Here is a 22,438-nt window from a genome sequence, read left to right on the forward strand (position 1 = left end):
GCAACATTTTGCTAATTTATTTTAGCAGAAAGCTGAAGACTCTAAATGAGAATGGATTCTTATGATATTAGATCAAGGAGAATATATTAAAACACTGTATGGAGCCAAATTTATTGAAATACGTGCATCTACCAGAGATTCTGGTCTTAACGTGTTAGCTCATGCTGTTGTAATAGTTCTGACAGTTTATTTCATTGGTTGATTGAACCCTGGACTCAGTGGTGGCTTAGAGAAATAAATATATTAAAGTGAATGTATCACTCTGTTGCTTGTGTACCCACTTACCCACTACAATTCCTGAGAGGAGCCAGAGAACCCTCCCTCCGTTAACGCTTCTCAGTAGAAATACATTAGTGAAGGGAGCATGAGCATCCTTGCAAAGTTCTGTGGGACTGTCTGTACACCAAATATCTTGGAAGGAAATGCCACCATTGAGGTGGACTACCTGATTTCAAAGGGTGTAACAAGATTCCAGAGCATCAGAGTTCAACCGGCAGTGCATAACTTCCAAAGACAAAGGGGGTACACCAACTATAATGAGAAAGAGATAAAGTGGTCATTGAAATGTTTTGACCCACAGGGATCTTTGGCAGTGGCTAATTGATCATAGGGTTCCTACAATGAAAGAGATGTATAGCCTACTAAAATGTTACTTAATCTCTACAATGGGCAACCCTCCAGGTCTGTGGCCAGAATCTTGACTTAAGACACCACAATGGAGAGTCATGGCTTTTTCTAGGTTCCATACCTAAGCCATTCACCCAGAGTGCCTTGACTGAAGTGTAGGCAGGTCCTGTTGAAGAAGGACTCTGCAACACTAATGCATGTGTATAAATGACTCCTTTTCTGTACTTCCCCAAAGGGATCTGTGGCCATTTAAAGAAGTTACTACACCTTGGGAAAAATGGAAATACCTAGACCTGTAGGGGTTTAGTAGGCATTGGCTCTAAATTGACCCTATTTCCCGAAGACGGAAAATACCATTGTGGTATTCCAGTAAAAGTAGGGGCTCATAGTGGTAAGATGATAAATGAAGTCTGGGCCCAAGTTTGAATCATAGTGGATCAATGGTTCATGAACTAAACTTATGGTTATTTTCCTACTTTTGCTGAATGGATGATTAGAATAGACATACTCAGCAATGGAAAGAATCCCCACATTGACGTTCTGATCCTTGAAGCAAGACCCATTATGATAGGAAAGATCAAGTGAAAGCCTCTAAAATTTTGTCTCCCTAACAGGATACAAATGAATGGCAATACTTGTGAGAAAAATTACAGAGATTTGTGCCGTCATCAAAGACTTGAAAGATGTAGGGTTGGTAATACCTATAACATCTCTATTTAATTTTCCTATTTGGCCTATGCAGAAGATGAATGGATGTTGGAGAATGACTGTGGATTATCATAAACATAATCATATGATGACTCTAAATGTAGCTGCTATTCCTCATGTGCTGTCTTTACTGGGCCAAATAGCACAGCCCCTGATATCCAGGTATTGATTTTCTAAATGCTCCTGTCTCTATATTAATTAATAAGGTCCAGCAGCAACTTGCTTTTACCTGGAAGGACCAACAATACATCTTCACAGTCTTACCTCAGGGGCTCATCAACTCTTTTGCTGTCTCCCACAATATGGCTCACAGGAATACTGATCATCTCGATATTCCACAAAATATCATGGTCCACTGCATTGATGATCTTTTGATAGTTTACCCAATGAACAGACATAAGAAGTACTTTGGATACCTCAGTAAGATACATGCAAAGCAGAATGTGGGAAATAAACTTCATGAAAATTTAGGACCCTACCATTGCAGTGATGTTTCTGGCACCCAGTGATCTAGAGCATGTCAATTTTATAAAAGGAGAATGACAAGTGACTGCAACTTTGAGATGGCTACCGCTGAAATAGAAGCACAATGCCTGGTGGGCCTTTGATTTTGGATTTTGGTGGGTCGTTTGGGACCACATTTGAGTGGGCTATTCTGACTCACTTATCAAGTGACCCAGTACCTGTAAGTTTTAAGTGGTGATCAGAGTAAGAGAAGGCTCTGCAGCAAGTTCAGACTACAGTGCAAGATGCTCTTCTACTTGGGCCTATGACCAAGCAGATACAATGATACTTATAGTGTCCACAGTTGTACGGAGCCTCTGGAAAACACCAAAAGGGAAATCACAGCTCAGATGGCTAATATTTAATAGTAAATTCAAGTCTCCTACAGATATCTATTTTCTTTTGGAGAAACAGCTTCTAGTTTGATCCTAGGCCCTGATAAAAGCTGAATGTTAACAATGCTTCATCAAGTGACCATGAGAACTAAGCTGCCTGACATAAATAAGAGATATCTGACCCACCAAACCATGAGGTTAGAGATATGTAGCCACAAGTTATTATCAAGGGGAAAAGGGTTTAAGGTCTTGCTTGAGCAAGTCGCAGAGCAAGAAGTTATAGGGCCAGATAGATAAGACAACTTTCATCTACTCCCGCATTGCCTCCTTCCTTTCAAACCTTACCTCTAGCCTCATGGAGAGTTCCTTAGATGTGACGAATCAGAGGGAAAAAACTTGGGCCTGGTTTGCAGATATTTTTACCAAAGATGCTGGCATGAACTGGAAATGAACCTTTATACAATTATGGGCCCACTCAGGAGTGGACCTGCAGGAGAGCAGTAAAGGGAAGTCTTTCCGGTGAAAAATGGGCTTATGTCCCTGGAACTGACTAAGCTTCCCACATATGCCATCATCTAGAATCAGTTAGATTAACATAAGAAGAAAAAAGCCTACTGAAACTCAGTTATAGTTGAGTTTCCATATACAGTATACACTATAGTATAGTTTCTCAGTTGGGAGAAAACAACCCTGAAAGGATGGGCTTCTAGCTTCCAGGATATAGTAACTGCTTTGAATCCTTGACCAACAAATGATATTGTTTCTCCCATAAAATATATACTGGTTCAAGAATCAAGGAGGTGAAAGTGGGAATGGCATATCTCACTTTTAAACATAGTAACCCACTCACAGAATTTTCATTTCCCATTCCTGAAATTTTGCGCTTTGCTAGTTTGGAGGTCTTGGTTCACAGCAGAATTCTTTCACCAGAGCATGAGCATGACTCCATTGAATGGGAAGCAGTGGCTACCATTTGGCCTTTCAGAATCCTTGTGCCACTGAACCAGCAGGAAAAGAAAGGAGTTTCTCTCCTGGTTATTTGATCTTAATTACCAAGGGGAAGTTGGATTTCTCCTACACAGTGTGAGCAAGGTGGCTTATGTCTGGAAAACAGGGGATTCACTGAGTACCTCTTTGTACTTTCATGTCCAGTAAGAAAAATTTACACAAAAACTCCAGCAACAACAACAAAAGTGCAGAACCAACAATAATTTTGGCAATGAAGTTTTGGGTCATCCTACTAGGTAAAATATCCCAACCAGCTCAATTCCTATAAGAGGGCAATGGAAACATACACTGACTGGTAGAAGAAGGAAGTTATAGGATTGTAGCAGCTGTGGATACCATCTTTCTTGCTTGTGTGTACATATTAACTAATTTCTTCTTCTCTCTTCTCCTTCCCCTAGTTTTTGTACAGGATCTGTTGGTGATGGTTAGTGTTACAATTCTGTGTGTAGATAAAAGAACATTCAGATAGATCTGTGACTGAATTTGAAGAGTAATTAACAGCAACTGAAAATACATAGTGTAACTGTTGGGACTTTATGTGTCTTTGTTTTGAGGAAAGAGTGAGAAGCTCTTTGTACAAAGGATAACTGCAGTTCATTAGGAGGTTGTATGGAGCTGTTTTGGATGTTATGTGGAAGTTCGAAAATGTGTGGATCGTGTATATGAATTGACTGTGCCGATTATTAATGTATTCTCTCAGTTTCAAATCTATCCTTCTAAACTCTGTTGAGACTCTGCAGACCACATTTGTATTTTGCCCACTGGCTCCACATTCTGCTCTGCCAATCAGGGTGCAAGAAAGTGACCAGAGATGGGAAGAAGAAGAAGGGACACACTACTTCCTGTTTCCTGCTTATTCTGACTTCTACTTCCTGTCAGTGTCACTCAAGCAATGTTCCCTCCCTCTGGTCGTGACAGTTTGTTCCAACGGCTGCAGCTGATTCACAGACCCAGGCTCATCACGTCCCTTCAGAGACATCAGTGTCAGTTGGCGCCTCTCCTTTGAAGGTCTATGTCTAGCCCCCAGGAGCCTTGCATGAGCTCAGAGACACCAGCATGGCCACATAGCCTCCCTTCCTCAGAGGACTACTTCAGCTCTGTAGGGTCCCTTCTCCAAGTGTGCAGGTTCTAATAATTCCACCTACTTTTGTTTGTTCCCCTGGCCTGAGAGGTAGTAGCTGCCTTCTAATGTTGCTGCCTCTGTGAAAAAGAAGTGTCCACATTTCTGAGTTTTCACTTCTTCAACACTAGTTAACAGTTGTTACACAGATTCTCCCTGTTAAAATAAAATAAGGTATGATTCCTATTTTCTCACTGGCCCCTGACTGATCCAGTGGGAAAAAAAAGCTTTGAATTTGGGGGATGTGAGCACAAAACCTCAGTGTACAACTTACTAGCTGTATAACTTTGGGCAAATTCATCAATCTAAGACTGGAAACATGAGATAAAATATTGCCAATACTGTGAAGATTAAGTGACAAAATTCAGTTGGAACAGGTTTATTCATGGAAACCATAGCTCATATGTAAAGAAATAAAACTGTATTTTTCTATTATAGCGGTTAACTTAGCTCTGAAACAAACGTTTCAGTTGATGGTGGAAACACTTTAACCTTGCCGGCTATCCTGATTGCTTCTGATTTAATCCCATCACTCTCAGGTTAACTCTAGTTATCTTCCCTTTTCAGAATTTCCTTCCCTCCGTCTTCTTGCTTCCTCTGCTTGGCTCCTGGACTCACAAGAAGCTTAGGTAAAAGCATGGCCCCAGGCCAACGCATCACATCCTGTCCTCAAGGGCTTCCAGAGGCCTTTCAGCTGCCCTGTCTCCAGGTGTATGATTCTGTCCTTGGTCCCTCCTGTGGCGTTCTGGCTGATTCAATCCATCTGGATGACTTTCAGCCAGTTGTGCCACCTTCTTCGCCCTGCCACCCCCTGTGCATACGCACCACCCAGCACCCCAATTCAGGACCCTCTCTCAGTCTCAGTTCTGCTCCCCAGGGCCATCTGCACTGGCTAGGCCCTCCGTAACCTTGGTCTGGGGGTGAGAGGCCAGAGGGCTTGAGCCCATTGCTTCCTCAACACCCAACGTCCCAGGGGCGTCTGTTCCTCCTTCCCTCGGCCCTCCTCCTGGAAGGACCTCAAGACGCTGTGGCTTTGTAGAAAGAGAATGCGTTGGGAACTAATAGAAAGGATTTATTTTCACTACAAACCACTCTGTATTGTTTGAATTTTCTATCACAGGTGTCGTATTTTTATTTTATTTTAAAAATGGCACAGAGATTATCCGGGCAGTAGATTGTCAGTCAATTCTGCTTTCTTGTAAGATTTTCTACTAAAAATGAGTAAATCCTTGACTAATGGGGAAAAAGACATATTAAAAACTTTAGCAGTGTCTGCAAAACCTAACGGGTCTGGTGAAATGTCGTGTGTCCCGTTCTGTAAGGACTCGTCCCAGTGCTGGCCCACATGAAGCCGGGCAGCCTCAGCACCAGGAAGGAGGGGTACACAGTTTGGAAGAACTGGGCAATTCTTTGCTTCAGTAATTGTAGCTTTCAGTCACCCAAGGAATAATGCAGGTTTCTGCTAGATGAGGCTTGCTTCCAATTTACTATACATTATTCTATGAAGCATTATTCATTATTTACATTTGTGTGAAAGATAACGTCTCTAGTAGGCAAGAAGCAGAATGTAGCTAGGGAGTTTACCAAAAAGAATTGATTCAAAACCATGCTTACTGATTAGGATCCTTATTGAAGCAGGGACAGAAAAAAAACTGGTTACGTATTAGCAAAAATCAAATTTGATTTAAAGACAGTAATTTAGTTAACCAAATGTATGCATGTGATTAAAATGCAATATTGCTGTCATTATAATGCAATCAGCAAATTATTAAACTGCAATCAAAATGTAAACAAGTCCTATGTGTCTGCCAGAAGTCTCCTCATCGCAATATTTTCACTCAATTTGTAAACTAGTTTTTAGTAAATAGACCCTTTCATATTTCTCAGCTGTCACATTTCATCTTTTTCCCTTTTAATTTGTTAACTGAAAGAAAATATCAGAGGGACATTTTTAGGGAATATAGTGTATCTTTCCAAATACAATTTTTAAAAGTATACAAATCAGGGTTTATCAGTATTATTCTGCAAAAGTTGATCTGCTAAAAGAAAAAAAAATTGAATTTAAACATTCTGTTCACTTGTTTCTAACACAAAGATTAAGCAACATGTTAATGGATGATAAGCTTAACACTATTTTCATGATTGGTAAATTTAGAAATTAATTTTTAAAAGATAATAGCATATGAATATGCTCAACACTAGCATTGGATACGATTACACGTTTAAAATATGTTAAAGTAAGTGATTATTAGATGTCAAAATTATAAAATCTTAAACATGTAACTATCAAAACTGTGCATTTTATTTAAATCATACATGTTAACCACATCCCTAGCTTTCTTTGCTCTGCCCATGTTTTCAAAGATATCTTACTACTTTTCTGATCCTAAATCATACAAGAAAGAAAGAAATACTCTCTAAATATTTCACCTATCTTATCCCAATGCTTGCTTCTAAATGAAAACTTAAGATATTTTCACCAACAATATCCTAATTTCTACTTTAATAAAGCCTATTGTTTAATCTGAGCCATCTTCTGCAGACTTCTTTGGATTCCTATAACCTAAACCTCAGTAAACTTTTGTTGTTTGTTGGAAAACTTGCTAGAAACTCTGCCTGCAGCTCTGGTGTCGTAATATAGGTGGGGTGGGCTGCCTTCAAAGGCTGAGACACAAAGAGCTATTTCATTTAAGCAAAGAGAGTGTCTCAGAATTGTTTCCTTAGACTAGGGTGGATCCTAGTCGCAATTATGGTGTTTGAGGCTTTGCTTGCAGACAGCCTTTCTGAGAGCAAGCATTGTCTGTCTCCTGGCCGGGAAGAGCTTAGAGGCATCTTAAAACTGCCCTGGTTGTTAAAGGAATTGTGATGTTTCCTTCCCAGACTTCTCCTTGAAATTAACAATCTACCAGGTGAAAACAAAAAAGATAATATGTAATCTTTTCTGATTCTCATCTTTAAACACTCATACGCTATATATAAAATCAGTCTACAAACATTGTAAGTATTCTATTTTTTCTTGGCATTTTTTTCATACAAAAATTTTCATGAATCTACTTTTGCTACATGTTTGTCTTTTAATTTACAATAAAATATTCTGTGGTTTACTTATTCATTGTATAATTATTAAACATTTGAGTTGTTTCTAGTTGATAATAATATATTATGCAACTATCTTTATGCAAATAATATTTTTCCTACCTTTGGAATAAGTAAATAAAATGAATTGTTGGTTCAATCCATAAAACCAAAAGTTAAAAAAATAATAATAATATTAGAGAGAGAACTCATTGAATTTTAAGAACATATTATATAAAATAATAATAATATGTTCAGGGCATTGTTCTAGGTGACTTACATGTATTAACTGTTAATCCTTAGAGCAATCTCATAGAAGTGGGCACTATTTTTATCCCATTTTACAGATAAGGAACCCCAGCACGGAAGAGTAAAGCGCTTGCCCAAGGTCACACAGGTAATGTATGAAAGAGCTGATATTCCAACTCAGGCTATCTGGCATCAGAGACACACTCTCAGCCATTATCTTGCCCTGCCTCTTTAATGACTGTAAAGATAGAGGGTCCAATAAGTAAGAAAGATTGGATTAAGATATTGGACTGAAAACACAATGACACAAAACATGGGGAAAAGGAAGGAGAGAGGAAGAGAGAAAGGCAAGGAAGGAGGAAAGGAGGGAGGGGGAAAAAGGAAGGAAGAACAGAAACGAGAAATCTGTAACAGCACTGGGAAACAGGAAATAGGCATCAATGGAAGAGAACATTGAGGAATCGCTGGACGCTGAGGCCGCCATAGTGAATCTCATCCCGTGGAGCAGGCGGACTATTGAGAGCTCCCCCATCACACACACACACACACACACACACACACGCATGCACATGCACATACATGCGCACAGACCATAGTTGCAGCCCCAGTTGGCCTACACCAGAGCTTTGAACCTGAAACACGCCCTGTGAAGAGAGTGAACTAACAGTCTCAGGAAGAGGAAAGTGTATCTCAAGAACCTCTGCACCATCATGACAAGCATAAAAGAGAATGAAATTTTAAAAAGGAGCTTTACCCAGAATGGGAATACCACACAGCCAAGTTAAGATGGTTTCACTTGGTCCTTTGGGCTCCTTGGCCTCCCTGGCTGTGTCATGCCTGAGACCCAAAAGTGAAGCCTGCCATCCACACGCCTTGCCCACCTTACCGACCTGCCTCAAGTCAGTTCTGTCATTCAAGAGAGAAGCTGTTGGGAAAATGGACCTACGTGTTGCAGAGAAATCCACGCCAGCAACCTGCAGCGGGAGGAGGGAGACTCAGCAGATGGAACAATTGATCCTGAAAAGTCTAAAGTGATTCAAGAAGCAGAAAACAATCTAGAAAAAGTTCATTTAAAAGTTATCAAATAAAAGGAGGAAGTGGTGTACCCACAACATGACTAACAATAATGTACAACTGAAATCTCACAAGGTTGTAGTCTATCATAACATTAATGAAAAAAAAAGTTATCAAATAGATTTAAGAGAATGATGCATTAAAAAGAACAGTTTTCTATGGAAAAAAGAACAGGAACAATAATTTAAAATGTGACCATCACTTGGGGTAATGGAAGTTTTCATATCGTAACTGAGGTGAAGGTGACATGACTGTGCTTTAGTCAAAATTCATAGAACTGTACATTAAGAGGGGCGAATATTACTCTATGCAAATTATGCTCAGTAAACATGACCTTAAAATGGTCTTAAAAGTGATTGCAAAAAGTTTTTTTTTTTGAGGAAGATTATCCCTGAGCTAACATCTGCTGCCATTCCTCCTCGTTTTGCTTAGGAAGACTGGTCTTGAGCTAACACCCATGCCCATCTTTGTCTACTTTATATGTGGGGCACCTACCACAGCATGGCTTGCCAAGCAGTGCCATGTCTGCACTCAGGATCCAAACCTGCGAACCCCAGGCAGCCGAAGTGGAAAGTGCACGTGTAACCACTGAACCACCTGGCCGGCTCCACAGAAAGTTTTTAAAATTAGAACAGCCAAGTGAAAAAAATGGCACAAGTAAAGTAAGTTAGTAATCTGAAAGACCAAGTAATGAAGGACAAAGTCAGAACTTCTCCAAGAACATAAAATAAAAGGCAAAAAGGACAATATGAGAAAACATTTTACAAGGCAAGGAGAATAATCCACAGTCCAATATGCTTTTAGTAGGGGCATTGCAGAACAATTAAAAAAATGGAGAGAAGGGAAAAAAATCAGATAAGAATAGTATTTCCCCAGCTAAAGAGAGGCACAAGTCCTGACATTCAAATGGCTAGTCAAATACCAAATGGGATAAGTGGTCAAAGACCATCACCTATCCACGTGAAATAGACACCTACACGCAATGAGAGAAAAGAACTCAAAAGACAAATAAAACTCCTAATAGCTTTCAGACAGAAGATGGGGGAACAAGGATCAGACTGCCGTCAGAATTCTTATTGGCAATAGGTTGCTATTAAATAATGAACATTATCTTCATAGTCCTGAGGGAAAATGCCAGCTTTCTCTCCTGGAAAGGTACAATGTTTCCCTTTCCATACTCCATTTGTTAGAAGCCAGTCATTACAGCCAGACCTCCTAGAGGGAGAAGTATCAAAGAGTATATGGAAGTATGTTAAAAATATCACAGTAAACAATAAATATTTTGGAGGAGATATCTTGAGGCTATGCAATTCCTCTGTTTCTCCTGAAAGCTTCAGGCTAGGCCGTCAGCTCTTCCTCAAGTACATCCAGAATGTTCCTGCTTCCTGGTACTGGCTCCATATGCTCTTCCCCAAGGACAGCGGCACACCATCTCCTCTCTTCTTCACACCTCTGCTCAGAGGCCTTCTTCACAGCCCTGTCTAAACCAGCACACCAGCCCCAATCCTCTTAGCACCTTCACTTTTCTTATTAGTATTACTGACCTCGCATTACATTATCACCCATTGTAGATTATTTGCTCCCCCACCGGAACTTAAGCTCCATATGAAAGGGATTTTGTATGTGTCTTTCACTGCTCTATAGAGCACCTACATAGAACCTGAAAAATGTTTGCTCAATGAAAAAAATGACAATTAGTACTATTTGGAACTGAAGGATTATAAGATTGTAATTTATAGTTATGTTAACTAGTGTTTCTTATCTTTTTAAAACTTTAGCCTATTATTTAGCCAACATTTAATTTGAATACCTACTATATGCAGGAGTTACAAGGAGGGAGAAGGAAAAAAATCAGGATAAATAAAGCATAACTTTTACTCTTGCTTATTCTTGTTTATAAATACACAGGTCTTCACAGTGTTACTCGTGGTAAAGGTCATAATGGACAAACTTCTGAATGCTATTGGAACAAAGGAAAACAACTGGTGTCTGGCCACCTAAGTCAAGAATGATCTCGTGGGTGGAGTCACCATTTTAGTTTGTTCCTAAAGAATGAATTAGCCACTTAGAGAAGAGAGCAATGGGTATTCTAAATGGAAGAGGAAAACTATAAACAGTCCAAAGCAAGCATGGAGTCTTGAAAGAAGTCGGTGAATACTCAGTATGATGGGAGCCAGAGTTGGCTTTGCAGGCAAGTGACATGTGCAGTTGTACATTGCTCTGTTCTCAGAAGGGTTCCATGCTTGGTTTAATTTTCTGCTGTCAGTGGTTTGAAATTCTTCAGATTTTATCTTCGAACTTATGTTTTATAAAGTGAAATGCAATGGGATGATGGAACATACGTGTGAGCAGAGGGGATCTGGGCTATTCCATGACCCATCGGCAGATAGCGTTCACAATGCCCCATGAACACAGAATTTCCAGTGGAACCATCACAAGTGAGAGTTCAGCGAAACTCAAAGTGAGGACAAGGTAAGCACAGTAAGTGTACCACTCAGTAAGCAGGGCCGCTGACTTCCCAGAGAGGCTACACCTTCCATTTGAACCAGAACTTGCTGAGAACAGAGAAAGAAGGCATGCTGTGAAACACAAACTTACCAAAATTAGGTTCCCACTCTCCCACAAAGACTGAGAGACTAGCGCCCTATCTGCAGGTGTTGCCTGGAACAAACAGCAAATTCTTTTGTCAGCCTTGAGCTTTCCCACATAGGAACTTAAGGGGGCTGGAGTGGTCATCCTGAAGCTGTGAGCTTGAGCTGTTAGAAACTGTGCTGGTGTTTGTTAAGGTCTCCTAGTTGGGGGCAGGGAGACCGGAACGAAATCATTTGTGCTGACAGTCTGCAGTCTTCATAGGCCAAGGTTGAGGCCTTGTCAAGAAGAGGGCACAGAGGAGCCTGACTAGAGTTTGGTCACAGAGAGAATCTTTGTCAGCCATGAAAATTATGTGGGTCCTGGTGGGCGCCTACTATTTGTGAGAGAAATGACTGGGGTGGTGATAGGAAAGAAAAGCTTAGGTCATACTGTGATAGATTCACATTCCAAAATGGATTTCTAATTCTAGATAAACATTATTTTGTAAGACATATTTTTTCCTGAGGAACAGGAGCATATATTTAGTAAATTCTCATTAAAAGTTATCCATAAATTTTATAGACTCCTCTCCTCATAGTGCTTGAACGGACTTTAGAAATCATCCCCAACTTTTATTTTAGGACCCTGAGAGGTTGGTTAATGGGAATTAGTGGGAAAAATGTGTATCTGTCAACTCTTAATCAAAAAAATATAATAAAATGTGTGTTTACTTTGTTTCTCTTCTTCCTTCTCCTTGCTACCTAAAATGGCTATTTCGTTGTTCATTTAATCTCATTCCATAAGGTGGAAAGGGCAAAAACAAACGTAAGAGTAAAGAGAACCGTTTATCCCTGTATGAGGCTTTGCTAATGACATAGCCCTTTCACAACAGTGTTGCACTTGGTCCTCACGATGGCGCAGCAGACGGTACAACTTCTCTGTAACAGCCGGAGACTTTCAGGCTGAGAACGGTGAGAAGACCAGCAACACTCACATAGGCTGGACAGCCAGGGACAGGGCTGTTCTCGAGCCTCCTCTCAGTCGCCCCTGAGCCTCCTCTGATGGTATCCTCTTGGAAATCTGCCTCCCTCAGCTTGAGCTGCTACACCAAAAATACCATAGACTGGGTGGCTTAAATGAGTCATTTATTTCTAATTTTGAAGACTAGGAAGTCTAAGGTCAAGGTGCTGTCCAGTTTGGTTCCTGGCAAGATTTCTCTTCCTGGCTTTCAGACTGCTGCCTTCTCGCTGCATGCTCACATGGCAGAAGGAGAGAGATCATTTCTCTAGTGTCACTTCTTTAAAGGCACTAATTCCATTCATGAGAGCTCCACCCTCCTGAGCTAATTACCTGCAAAGGCCTCACCATCACGTTGAGAGCAAGGGCTTCAACACATGAATTTAAGAGACACAAACACTCAGTTCATAGCAAAATCCTAGCGCCACGTGCACATTAGTGTAAAAGAGGAAATATTACATCCCCAACTCCTCATTAGCACACAGCGATAGGGGAAGGACAAACATGGGTTTGCATTGATGCTGTCAAATTATAATGCTTTTAAACTATGCTTATGACATGAAAAGTAGCAACCATTTTTGGCTGAACTTTTTTTACTGTCTTAAAACTGATTCCTGGCAAATTAAAAATAATTAGCACTCATTCCTTTTAGCTTCTGTATTTTGATTCTTTAAAATATCAACTTGACTATTGTGTCATTCCATGGAGCAGAAAATAAGCTCCTTTAAATATATACTTATATATTTAAGACAACACATAGTATGTAATGTCTGAGTCTGAATTAAGAGGGTTTTTTTCTAAATCCAGTGGTGAAGAAAATTAGCTTCATAAAGATGATTGAGGACTTGATGGAAATGTTTTGATTCCATGTTTCAAGAAAGAAAAGTAATGAGTCTCTGGGATCATTAAACTCTAAATAAAAAGCTCCTCTGCTGAAGGAAAAAAACATTATTTTTTTAATAATGAAAACATCTTTAAAGTCAATAACATGCTATGTAGGTTTGGAAAAAATGACTCATTTGGGGAGTGTGAATGTGACTAAAATATTTAGTGAGCTTCATTCACTACCTAATATGGACCAGTTCGTGCAGAGCAGTATGTTTGCTGAATTAGATCAGTAGTAGGGAATCTAACTGTAGCATTTTAGACATCTACATTACCATGTGGCTCCTATGAGATACCTTTCATTCATTCATACATTTATTCACTTCACAAAAACCTGTTGAGAGTTGGATCAGTAAGAGAAGGCTTCTGCCTGCAAGTTTGGTGAGAAGGACCAGTAACATTAAGGGCCCCACAGGTCAGTCCTGGAGTGGGTGGTAACAGCCAGAACATGGTCCATGTAATCCAGAGTAATTTCAAAATAAGTCAAGTGCTTTCTTAACTTAAGTTTTCCCAGAACCCAACTCTGAAATGAGGGAGTGTATGTGATTTGGGTGTTGAGTCCAGAAACACCGCCAGTAGGGTGTTAGATAGGAAGTAGATAGAAAGGGAGGGAAGCCAATAATGAGTGTGTTATATTGTTGTGTCTCCCCTGGGGCCCCAGGAGGTGAGTCCTGTGGGGATGCTGGGTGTGGTGCTGGAGTGGGGAGTCAGGCTGACTTGACCATGGTGACATCAGTTGGCTAAGGTCCCAGTAGTGCTATCCATGGACAGAGTTTCTCAAACTCTGTAAGTGAACATGAGACCCTCCTAATACTTCTTATGTCTCTCAGTCTCCCGAGAAAAAAACTTCTTTCCACTCCTAGCCTCTTCAGTTTTCAGTCCTATCCCTTCCATCCCTGGTTGGAAGAAGATGAGAGGCTGGAAACGATCTTAAAATACCTGTTTTTGCCTCAAATTTTACTTAACCCAATGACTGCTATGCCAGAGTCCTGAGATGGTGTCATGGGAGCACAGAGAGGGGAATGGGGATCTCCGCTTGAGATAGTTGTGGTATCGACCCTGATATCAGTTTCCCTACATTAAACCCAGCATATATGGGGTTAAAACCAAAACACTCATTCCCTGCTTATTCTCTGGCTTCCTGGCTCCAGAATGCACTATCCACCATGGAGACAGACACCGTCAAGGGCAAGCACCTGGACTATCTCCCCCAACAAAGAGATACAGACTGGTGGGAAAGCTGCTGACCAGCAAGGTCACAGGCTTCCTCCTCTCTGCAAGTAGTCTCAAGGCCAAAGATAGGCTGGTGAAAACGCTCTGACCAGCAAGGCCATATGCTCCCCCTCCCCTACCTAAAACCCCAAATAAAAACCCTTCCTTTTAGCTTTTCGAGGAGTTTGGGATTTCAGTGTTAGCTACCCTCTCTCCTTGCTCAGCGCTGTGCAAAAATAAAATTCCTACTTTCTTCCACCACCCCTGGTGTCAAAAATTGGCTTGCTGCACAACGGGTGAGCAGACTCACTTCAGGTTTGGTAACAGTTGGAAAAGAAATCTTAAGAGGTAAGGCTTAAAGGGGATGAGGATTTTACAATGTGGGGAGGGGAGCAAGGCCATCCCCAGGAGAGGAAATGACCAGCGCAAGGCTCCAGGGTGCCCTGGAAAGGAGAAAATGTACTTGGTGCCTGGTGTGTAGAGTGCACAGATTTGAGAAAAGAGACCTTCAGTAGATAGGGCCAGGTTGCACATTCAAGGATTCAGAAGGGTGGCTGCTAATAACACGAAAGATTTACTAACCCAAAGTCCAGTATAAAGACAGAATAGAAAGGAAGACAGAGAGAAGGAGCGTTGAGAGTGGGTATCATAGCCAAATCTTCATTTTTTCATATTGGAAAAAGTAAGTACTAAGTCATGATAGAAATAATGAATAGTAAGGAAGAATAAAAATGGCAACAAAATATGTTATGTACAAGTGAGACCATTAGACATTGCTAAATAAGCTAAAAATGATTGTATCTAAGAGTAGGACTTGGAATGGGGAGGGCTGTAAATTGATGAAGGATAATTTGACTCTTAAAACTATGAGTATGAACGTGTATTTCTTTGATACAAGTAAGGATAATTTTATTACAGTCTCACAGTTCAATACCTAAATGAATGAAGTATATCAAGAAATACTATTTGTACAGTACTCTGTAAGATGTGTACTGTCATCATCCATAGCTCCCCCTAAGACAGCCATTGAACATTCTGACTTGAGAGCTCTGAAAAGTCTTCTTGCTTCCCTTAGATTTGTTATGGTCAATAAAGGTTCATAGCTGTTTAGTGTGTTAAAAGTTTGATCCATTATCTGTTCAAATAATTTCCCATAAATACAGACACTTTGAAGACCAAAAGGCTGCTTTAGGAGAATGAAATGGATAGCTCACTATTCTCTGCCTAGAATTCAGCAATCCCTCTGAGGCCGTATTGAACTTTTAATCTAATTCAAATTTGCAAGATTGAGTGCTGAAACCTTGAGGGAGAGAGGCCACTAGAAGTATATTCTTGTTTTTCGGTTTTTACACTGGAAAGGACTAAACATTAAAGTGTTGTCTTCTAAACAATCATCAGCCAATAACCGGTTTGTAAAATTAATTTCCTAATTGCATAATTTTATTACCCATGGATGAATGTTGCTAACTCTTTACCTAAGATACCTGATCAACAGAACCCTTGATTGCCCAGTGACAGTCTACAAAGCCGGACAGGCTTAACAGAAAGACAGGAGGTGCTTTGACAGTCTGCTTCAGAGTTTTGTCAAAAGTGTGTTTATGTGCTTGTGTGGGTTTTTGCACAGGCATGCAAGGCTATTCTATAATGACGGGGAAATAATGGGTGGTTTAAAGTCCTTGTAAAATGTCAAATGCAAATAAAATGGATATCTTTTTTTCTAAATGTTTTCATCCACGGCATTACATCTGTCACTTTACCTAGACGTTAGTGATTTGAGATGCAAAGGTATCTGTACATCTTGTACTGTCATGGATAATAAATAACTCATCAACATATTGTTGTGTAGTGTTTATTACAATGCTAGCCAGTTACCAAGGAGGATAGTTGCCTGAAGCTCTTTTTTCTGTGGTGTTGGTGGATTTCCACCATGTCATCGCCTCCCTCACCTAGTCCCCTTGATAACCTTTGGCGCATATTTCTATTATGGCTGGCCACAGTAGATTAAAGTCACATACAGTGGCCATGAGATAATGCAAAGTTAAGTTACCCATATATGTAGAAACTAATTAAGTTTCATATTGTGGCATTGGCTTCATTTGCTATTAACTAAATGCATGAGTTACCCTCACTTTATAAAGCTAAGTAAAAAAACACAGATCATGTTACAAACTCTGGTAGATAAGAACCCTAAGCAACACAATCTCCAGCTATTCTTGAATGCCTAATAAAACTAATTAAAACAGTAAAACTATTTAACAACTTAGTCAAGGAAGAGATTTACCAACAATTTCACATAACTAAAATTTGCATTATAAGAGTTAAGTTTGTCTTGGTCAGTACTTTGAAATCCACTCCAAAAATATTGTGCACTGGTAATTTTATGATAGGTACGAGTTATTCTTAACTTAATTTTTTTTAGCATCAGTTCCCCCCCTGAAAAACAGACAACTTCTTTTGCCAGTGTGATTTAATAATATAACATCTATCATGGTTTATAAAATTAACACTCAGATCACCTTATTTCTTTAGAGCACTATCCCCGATATTTGCAACCTTGCCACAAGGTGGCAGGAGGTCTCCTGCTTCAAGTAATCGTCATTTCTTGAGATCCAAATTTCAACCAAGAATTTTGTACAAATTCTGTATGTAAATCCAGTGTATACATCCACTAAAGCTACAGAATGTAACAGACATAAAGGGGACATAAGTCATCTTACGGGCATGTGCCGCCAGCAGATTTGTGTCTATCCCTTCTCAGCTGTACCCAGACCCAAGGGTGGTCTGACACTAAGTAACCGCTCAACACACATTTGTGGAGTGGACAAAGGCAAGAAGATTTTCTAAAGTGAGCATAATTTGATATTCTTCTCAATAATCATAACTTTATCATTCTTAGAATAAATTACTATATTCTGCTCATCCTGCGGCCTTCAGCTGACCTGCATTCCAGCGGCCCTCTGGGGAAATTTAATCAGTCATGTTTGGCATGTTTCCTCCTTCAAGGATCTCAAAGTAAATTAAAGGAAAAATGTTCATTCGTATTTCTAGCAATCTTCAATACATCAAGGAGGGGAGCAGAAAGGATAGGATAGGAATGGCTATGTGGTCACAATAATATAATTGTTATTTTTCAATAGGAAGCGGAAGCAAGCAGTTTCTGACTATCTTCTTGTGTGCTAAGTGTCCTACTGTGTGTGTCGGTGTTACCCTGTGGGGTAAGTTTCAGCTTCCTTACCACTAAAATGAGGACGCTGTTACCTGCCTCCTAGGGTAGGCACCTCATTACATCAGTGGGCTGGTATATGTGAATTGCTTAGCACAGTACTTGGCATAGCAACACTCAACCAACTTTAACCAATATTCTAGACTTGCGAACTAGTGACAGACTCCAGGAGGCTGACTAACTTCATTTGTCATAATTGTAGTAAATGATGGAACTGGACTTTGAACCCAAGCCCACTTATTTCAAAGCCCATGCCTTTGATTTCCTTGCAATACTGTCTCTGTTCTGTATTGAGAAAATCCTTTGTGACTTGTTTTCTCCATCAAAATGCTACTTTGTTCTTATGTTTATGGTTTCATCTGTTGAGGTTTTTTTGTGAATTTTCTCTAATTGAGTCATTCTTAACTTTTTTGAGATCACATAGCATTGGAACATCTGATCTAAGTTCTGCACTATTTCCACTTCCAAAACAAATGCCAGGACAATCTTGCACATAATTTTAAGAAGGATACATGTCCCCGAAGTTCTTGCATGGAACCTAAATTAAGAAAGTCCATTCCAAATCCTGTTTTACTAAACATTTTCTTTTTGTAATCATCTTCCAATGTTGAATTGGTGCCTGTTATACTGAACATTTGTGTCCTCACTCAAATTCATATAATGGAGCCCAAACTCCCAGTGTGGCTGCATTTGTGGATGGAGACTCTAAGGAAGGAATTAAGGTTAAATGAGGTCATAAGGGTGGGGCCCTGATGTGACACGATTAATGTCCTTATTAGAAGAGACGTCAGAGAGCACTCTCTCCTTCTCCCTGCATGCACGCACTGAGGAAAGGCCACGTGAGGACGTAGAAGCCTCACCAGAAGCCAAATTGGCTAGAACTTTGATATTAAACTTCTAGACTCAAACTGTGAGAAAATAAATTTCTGTTATTTAAGCCCTCCAGTCTGTGGATTTTGGTTATGGCAGCCCGAGCTCACTAAGACAGTGCCCCAATAAGAAATGCATCAAACCCACAACTATTCACAAACTAACTCTTTATAGAAATTAATCTTTATGTTTTATGTTTTAAATTTAAATTTTTAATAAATGCATGCTTATAGAAATTGAAATATACAGAAAAATAAAACTATATTAGCAATTTACTTCTTTTTTACAGATTAAAGGCAACTACCACAAAAATTTTAGTATGCCTTCTAAAATATAGTTTTGATCATGTCACACATATAATTTTATATACTTTTTCAATTAACAGTATATAAAAACATTTCTCAATTTGATGGGTTAAAATAGCTGCATTAAATTTCTTCAGACCTAAACATTTCTTAATTTAGGTTATTTTCAATTTTTTTACATGAGTTTTTTTAGTATATTTGGTGATGGTTTTTTTTTTTTTTTTGAGGAAGATTAGCCTTGAGCTAACATCTGCTGCCAATCCTCCTCTTTTTTTGCTGAGGAATACTGGCCCTCAGCTAACATCTGTGCCCATCTTCCTCTACTTTATATGTGGGACACCTGCCACAGCATGGCTTGGCAAGCAGTGGGGAAGTTCGCACCCAGGATCTGAAACGGCGAATCTGGGGCCGCCAAAGCAGAACGTGTGCACTTAACTGCTGCACCACAAGGCCAGCCCCAAATTTTTTAATATATTTGATGTTACTCTTTGAATGAGTTGCAGTACAAGATCATTATATCTAATTTATGCTTTTTTAAAGGCTTTTTGATACCTTCTGACAAGTCACTTTTCTAAATAAGAAAACAGGTTTTTTATTTTTTATAAGCAATTCACGCACGTGAGATATATATATGCACTGATTGCTCTGCATAGTTCCAATATCCATGAATTTCAGTTGTCACGATTTAGTTAAATAACACCAGTTCAACACAGAATTTCAGTTACAATGGTTACATAGTAAAGAATTTGACCTTGCCCAAAGAAAGGCCTGTCCTCAGCTCCTGGGTAACCTCTAAACCACTGGGATTTCTAAAGCAATAGGAGTGTCTTTGCTATTCGTGGTGGACCCTTCAAACAATACTGACAGTTTATGCTACAAAATGACTAATAGTGGGCACATTGGGCCACTTTATATCAATCCAACATCTGTGAAGGAGTGTGGGGTTGGAGATTGAGTTTGACCATGGAGCAATCAGTCAACCATGCCTATGTAATGAAGTCCCAATAAAAACTCTGGACACTGAATCTCTGGCAAGCTTCCCTGATTGTAAATACCCCATGTGTCACATGTTGATGCCAAGAGGGTCATGCATCCTGAGGTCAATGGAAGCTTTGCATTTGGAACCTTTCCAGAAATATCTGATAAATGATAATATATCATAATTATCCAGTCCTTTGCATATGGACATATGCACATATATGGTTCTCAGAACAGGTTTAAACACAATGAAACTATGCATTTGTATGTGTTTTCAGTTTTCAAAATGCTTTTACATTCACTGTTCTACTTTTCCTTCATGGCATTCCTGAGGGTTATCTGCTTCTGATGGCAAATCATTGTGATAAGTGACTCAGAAAATTCTAAATAGATAGATAGACAGAAAGACAAATGAACAAACAGAGTAGTCACAAAATTATGGAGTCTTCCTGCTGGAAAGGACCCTAGAGATCTTGACATTAATGTAGTTCACTTTAAGATCTGAAAGATAAAAAGAATTGTCCCACATCACATAGTCAGCTACGTTCTCAAGGTCTCCTGATGCTTAAATCTTCTTCCACAACACCAGCTGCCATTCATAAAACTGTAGAATAGATTTTTAAAGCAAAATGGCCCTCAATAAAAGACTAGTTCACTCTTGACACTCATTATAAAAATAAAAACCCATTCTCATGGATAATTATCTTCACCACTAAACGATAGTGAGAAGAGAGCTAAAAGGGTTCCTAGGGATTATGATAAAGACCATCAGTTCTATACCATATGTAGCTCTACAAACAGTAGAGTTCCATAAGTAAAATTATGGGTTTTCAGAACAGCTGGACCCAAGTTTACCTCTTGGCTCATCCACTTACCATCTGGTTCCTTAGATAGTTATCTAACAACTCTAAGACCCATTTTTCTTATCTACATCATAGGTAAAAGACCCATTTTTCTTATCTACATAATATTGTAAAAGTAGCATTTATCTTAAGAGGATGTTGGGAGGACTAAAATTAAATAATCTGCATAAAGAATTTGACACAGTACCAAGTAGCTAGCAAGTGCTCAGTAAATGTTAATCATATATGTTTACATCAGTGAGAAACATTTTCCAAACCTCAGGATCTCTCTGAAACCTTTCATCCCCACCTGAAATCATTTGTGAAAATCACAATTTCCACAAAACCCATTTTATGTTCTTACTCCTTCTGGAGCTTTTTCCTCTTTCTTTGAGTACTCACAAATTTGGTCAAATCAATCAGTGCCAGATTTAAAACTGTGGAGTTCTCAATTCTTACTGAGCATAAGTATAAGCTAAGGAACTTAAAAATATTAATACAGATACTTAGGGTTCCACTCACAGAGATTCCAATTCAATTTGCCTGAGGCACAGCCTCGACATCAGTATTTTTAAAAAGATCCTTAGGTGATTCTAATGTATAGTCAGGAGTGAGAGCCAATACTCTAACATATTATGAACTCTATAATTTAAATTTGAGGATTTATAATTAAAATTTGCCCTTTTCCTGGGGGCCAGCCCCATAGCCGAGTGGGTAAGTTTGCGTGCTTCACTCGGCAGCCCAGGGTTTTGCTGATTTGGATCCTGGGTGTGGACATGGCACTGCGCTCATCAAGCCATGGTGAGGTAGCATCCCATATGCCACAACTAGAAGGACTCACAACTAAAAATACACAACTATGTACTGGGGGCCTTCGGAGAGAAAAAGGAAAAATAAAATCTTTAAAATTTGCCCTTTGCCTAGAAAAAAATGCAGTGAGTGTAAATCATCTCTAAGGAAGCTCTGGTGTTGGACTTACTACTAAAAGACTTTGAAACAGGTACTACAGATATGTCAAAGAACTAGAAGATAAATTTTCTGAAGAAATAATGTATGACAATCTTGCCTTAGGAAATGGAGAATATCAATAGAGAGAAATTGTAATAAAGGACAAAATAGAAATTCTGGAGTTGAGAATTATAACTGAAATGAAAAAATCATTAGAGGGGCTTAACAGTAGATCTGAATGGCAGAAGAAAGACTGAGAAAACTTGAAGTTAATCAAAAGAGATTATCCAATCTAAGGAAGAAAAAGAAAAAGAATGAAGAGAGTTTCTGAGAACTGTGGACATCAGGAAGCAGGCCTACATATACACAATGGAGTTCCTGAAGGAGAGGAGAAAGTGAAAGAAGCAAAAAGAATATGTGAAGAAATAATGGTCTGAAAACTTCCCAAATTCATAAAAACATTAATCATCTAAGAAGCTCAACCAACTGCAAATAGGGTAAACTCAAACGTATTTACATCTCAATATTTCATAGCCACACTGTTGAAAGACAAAGACAAAAAGAGAATCTCGAGACTAGCAAGAGGAAAAAAATTCATCCTGTGCAAGGGAGCCTCAATAAGATTTATGACTGACTTCTGATCAGAAACTATGGAAGCCAGTAGGCAGTGGATGACATATTCACAGTGCTGAGAGAAAACAGTCTATAAGAATTCTAGGAATCTTGTTGAGATTGTGGCATAACCCTAGGGACTGGCCCCATCCAACAGCAAGCCCTCAGGGTACTTGTTGGCCTGCATTGACTCAGTGCCTTGATCCTCTACAGGCAGGTGAGTGTGTCCACCTCTGTGGGGCAGGGCCTGTGTGAAGACCCAGTGAACTGTAGGG

The sequence above is a fragment of the Equus caballus genome, chromosome 9, assembly GCF_041296265.1.
Source record: "Equus caballus isolate H_3958 breed thoroughbred chromosome 9, TB-T2T, whole genome shotgun sequence".
Classification (NCBI taxonomy): Eukaryota; Metazoa; Chordata; class Mammalia; order Perissodactyla; family Equidae; genus Equus; species Equus caballus.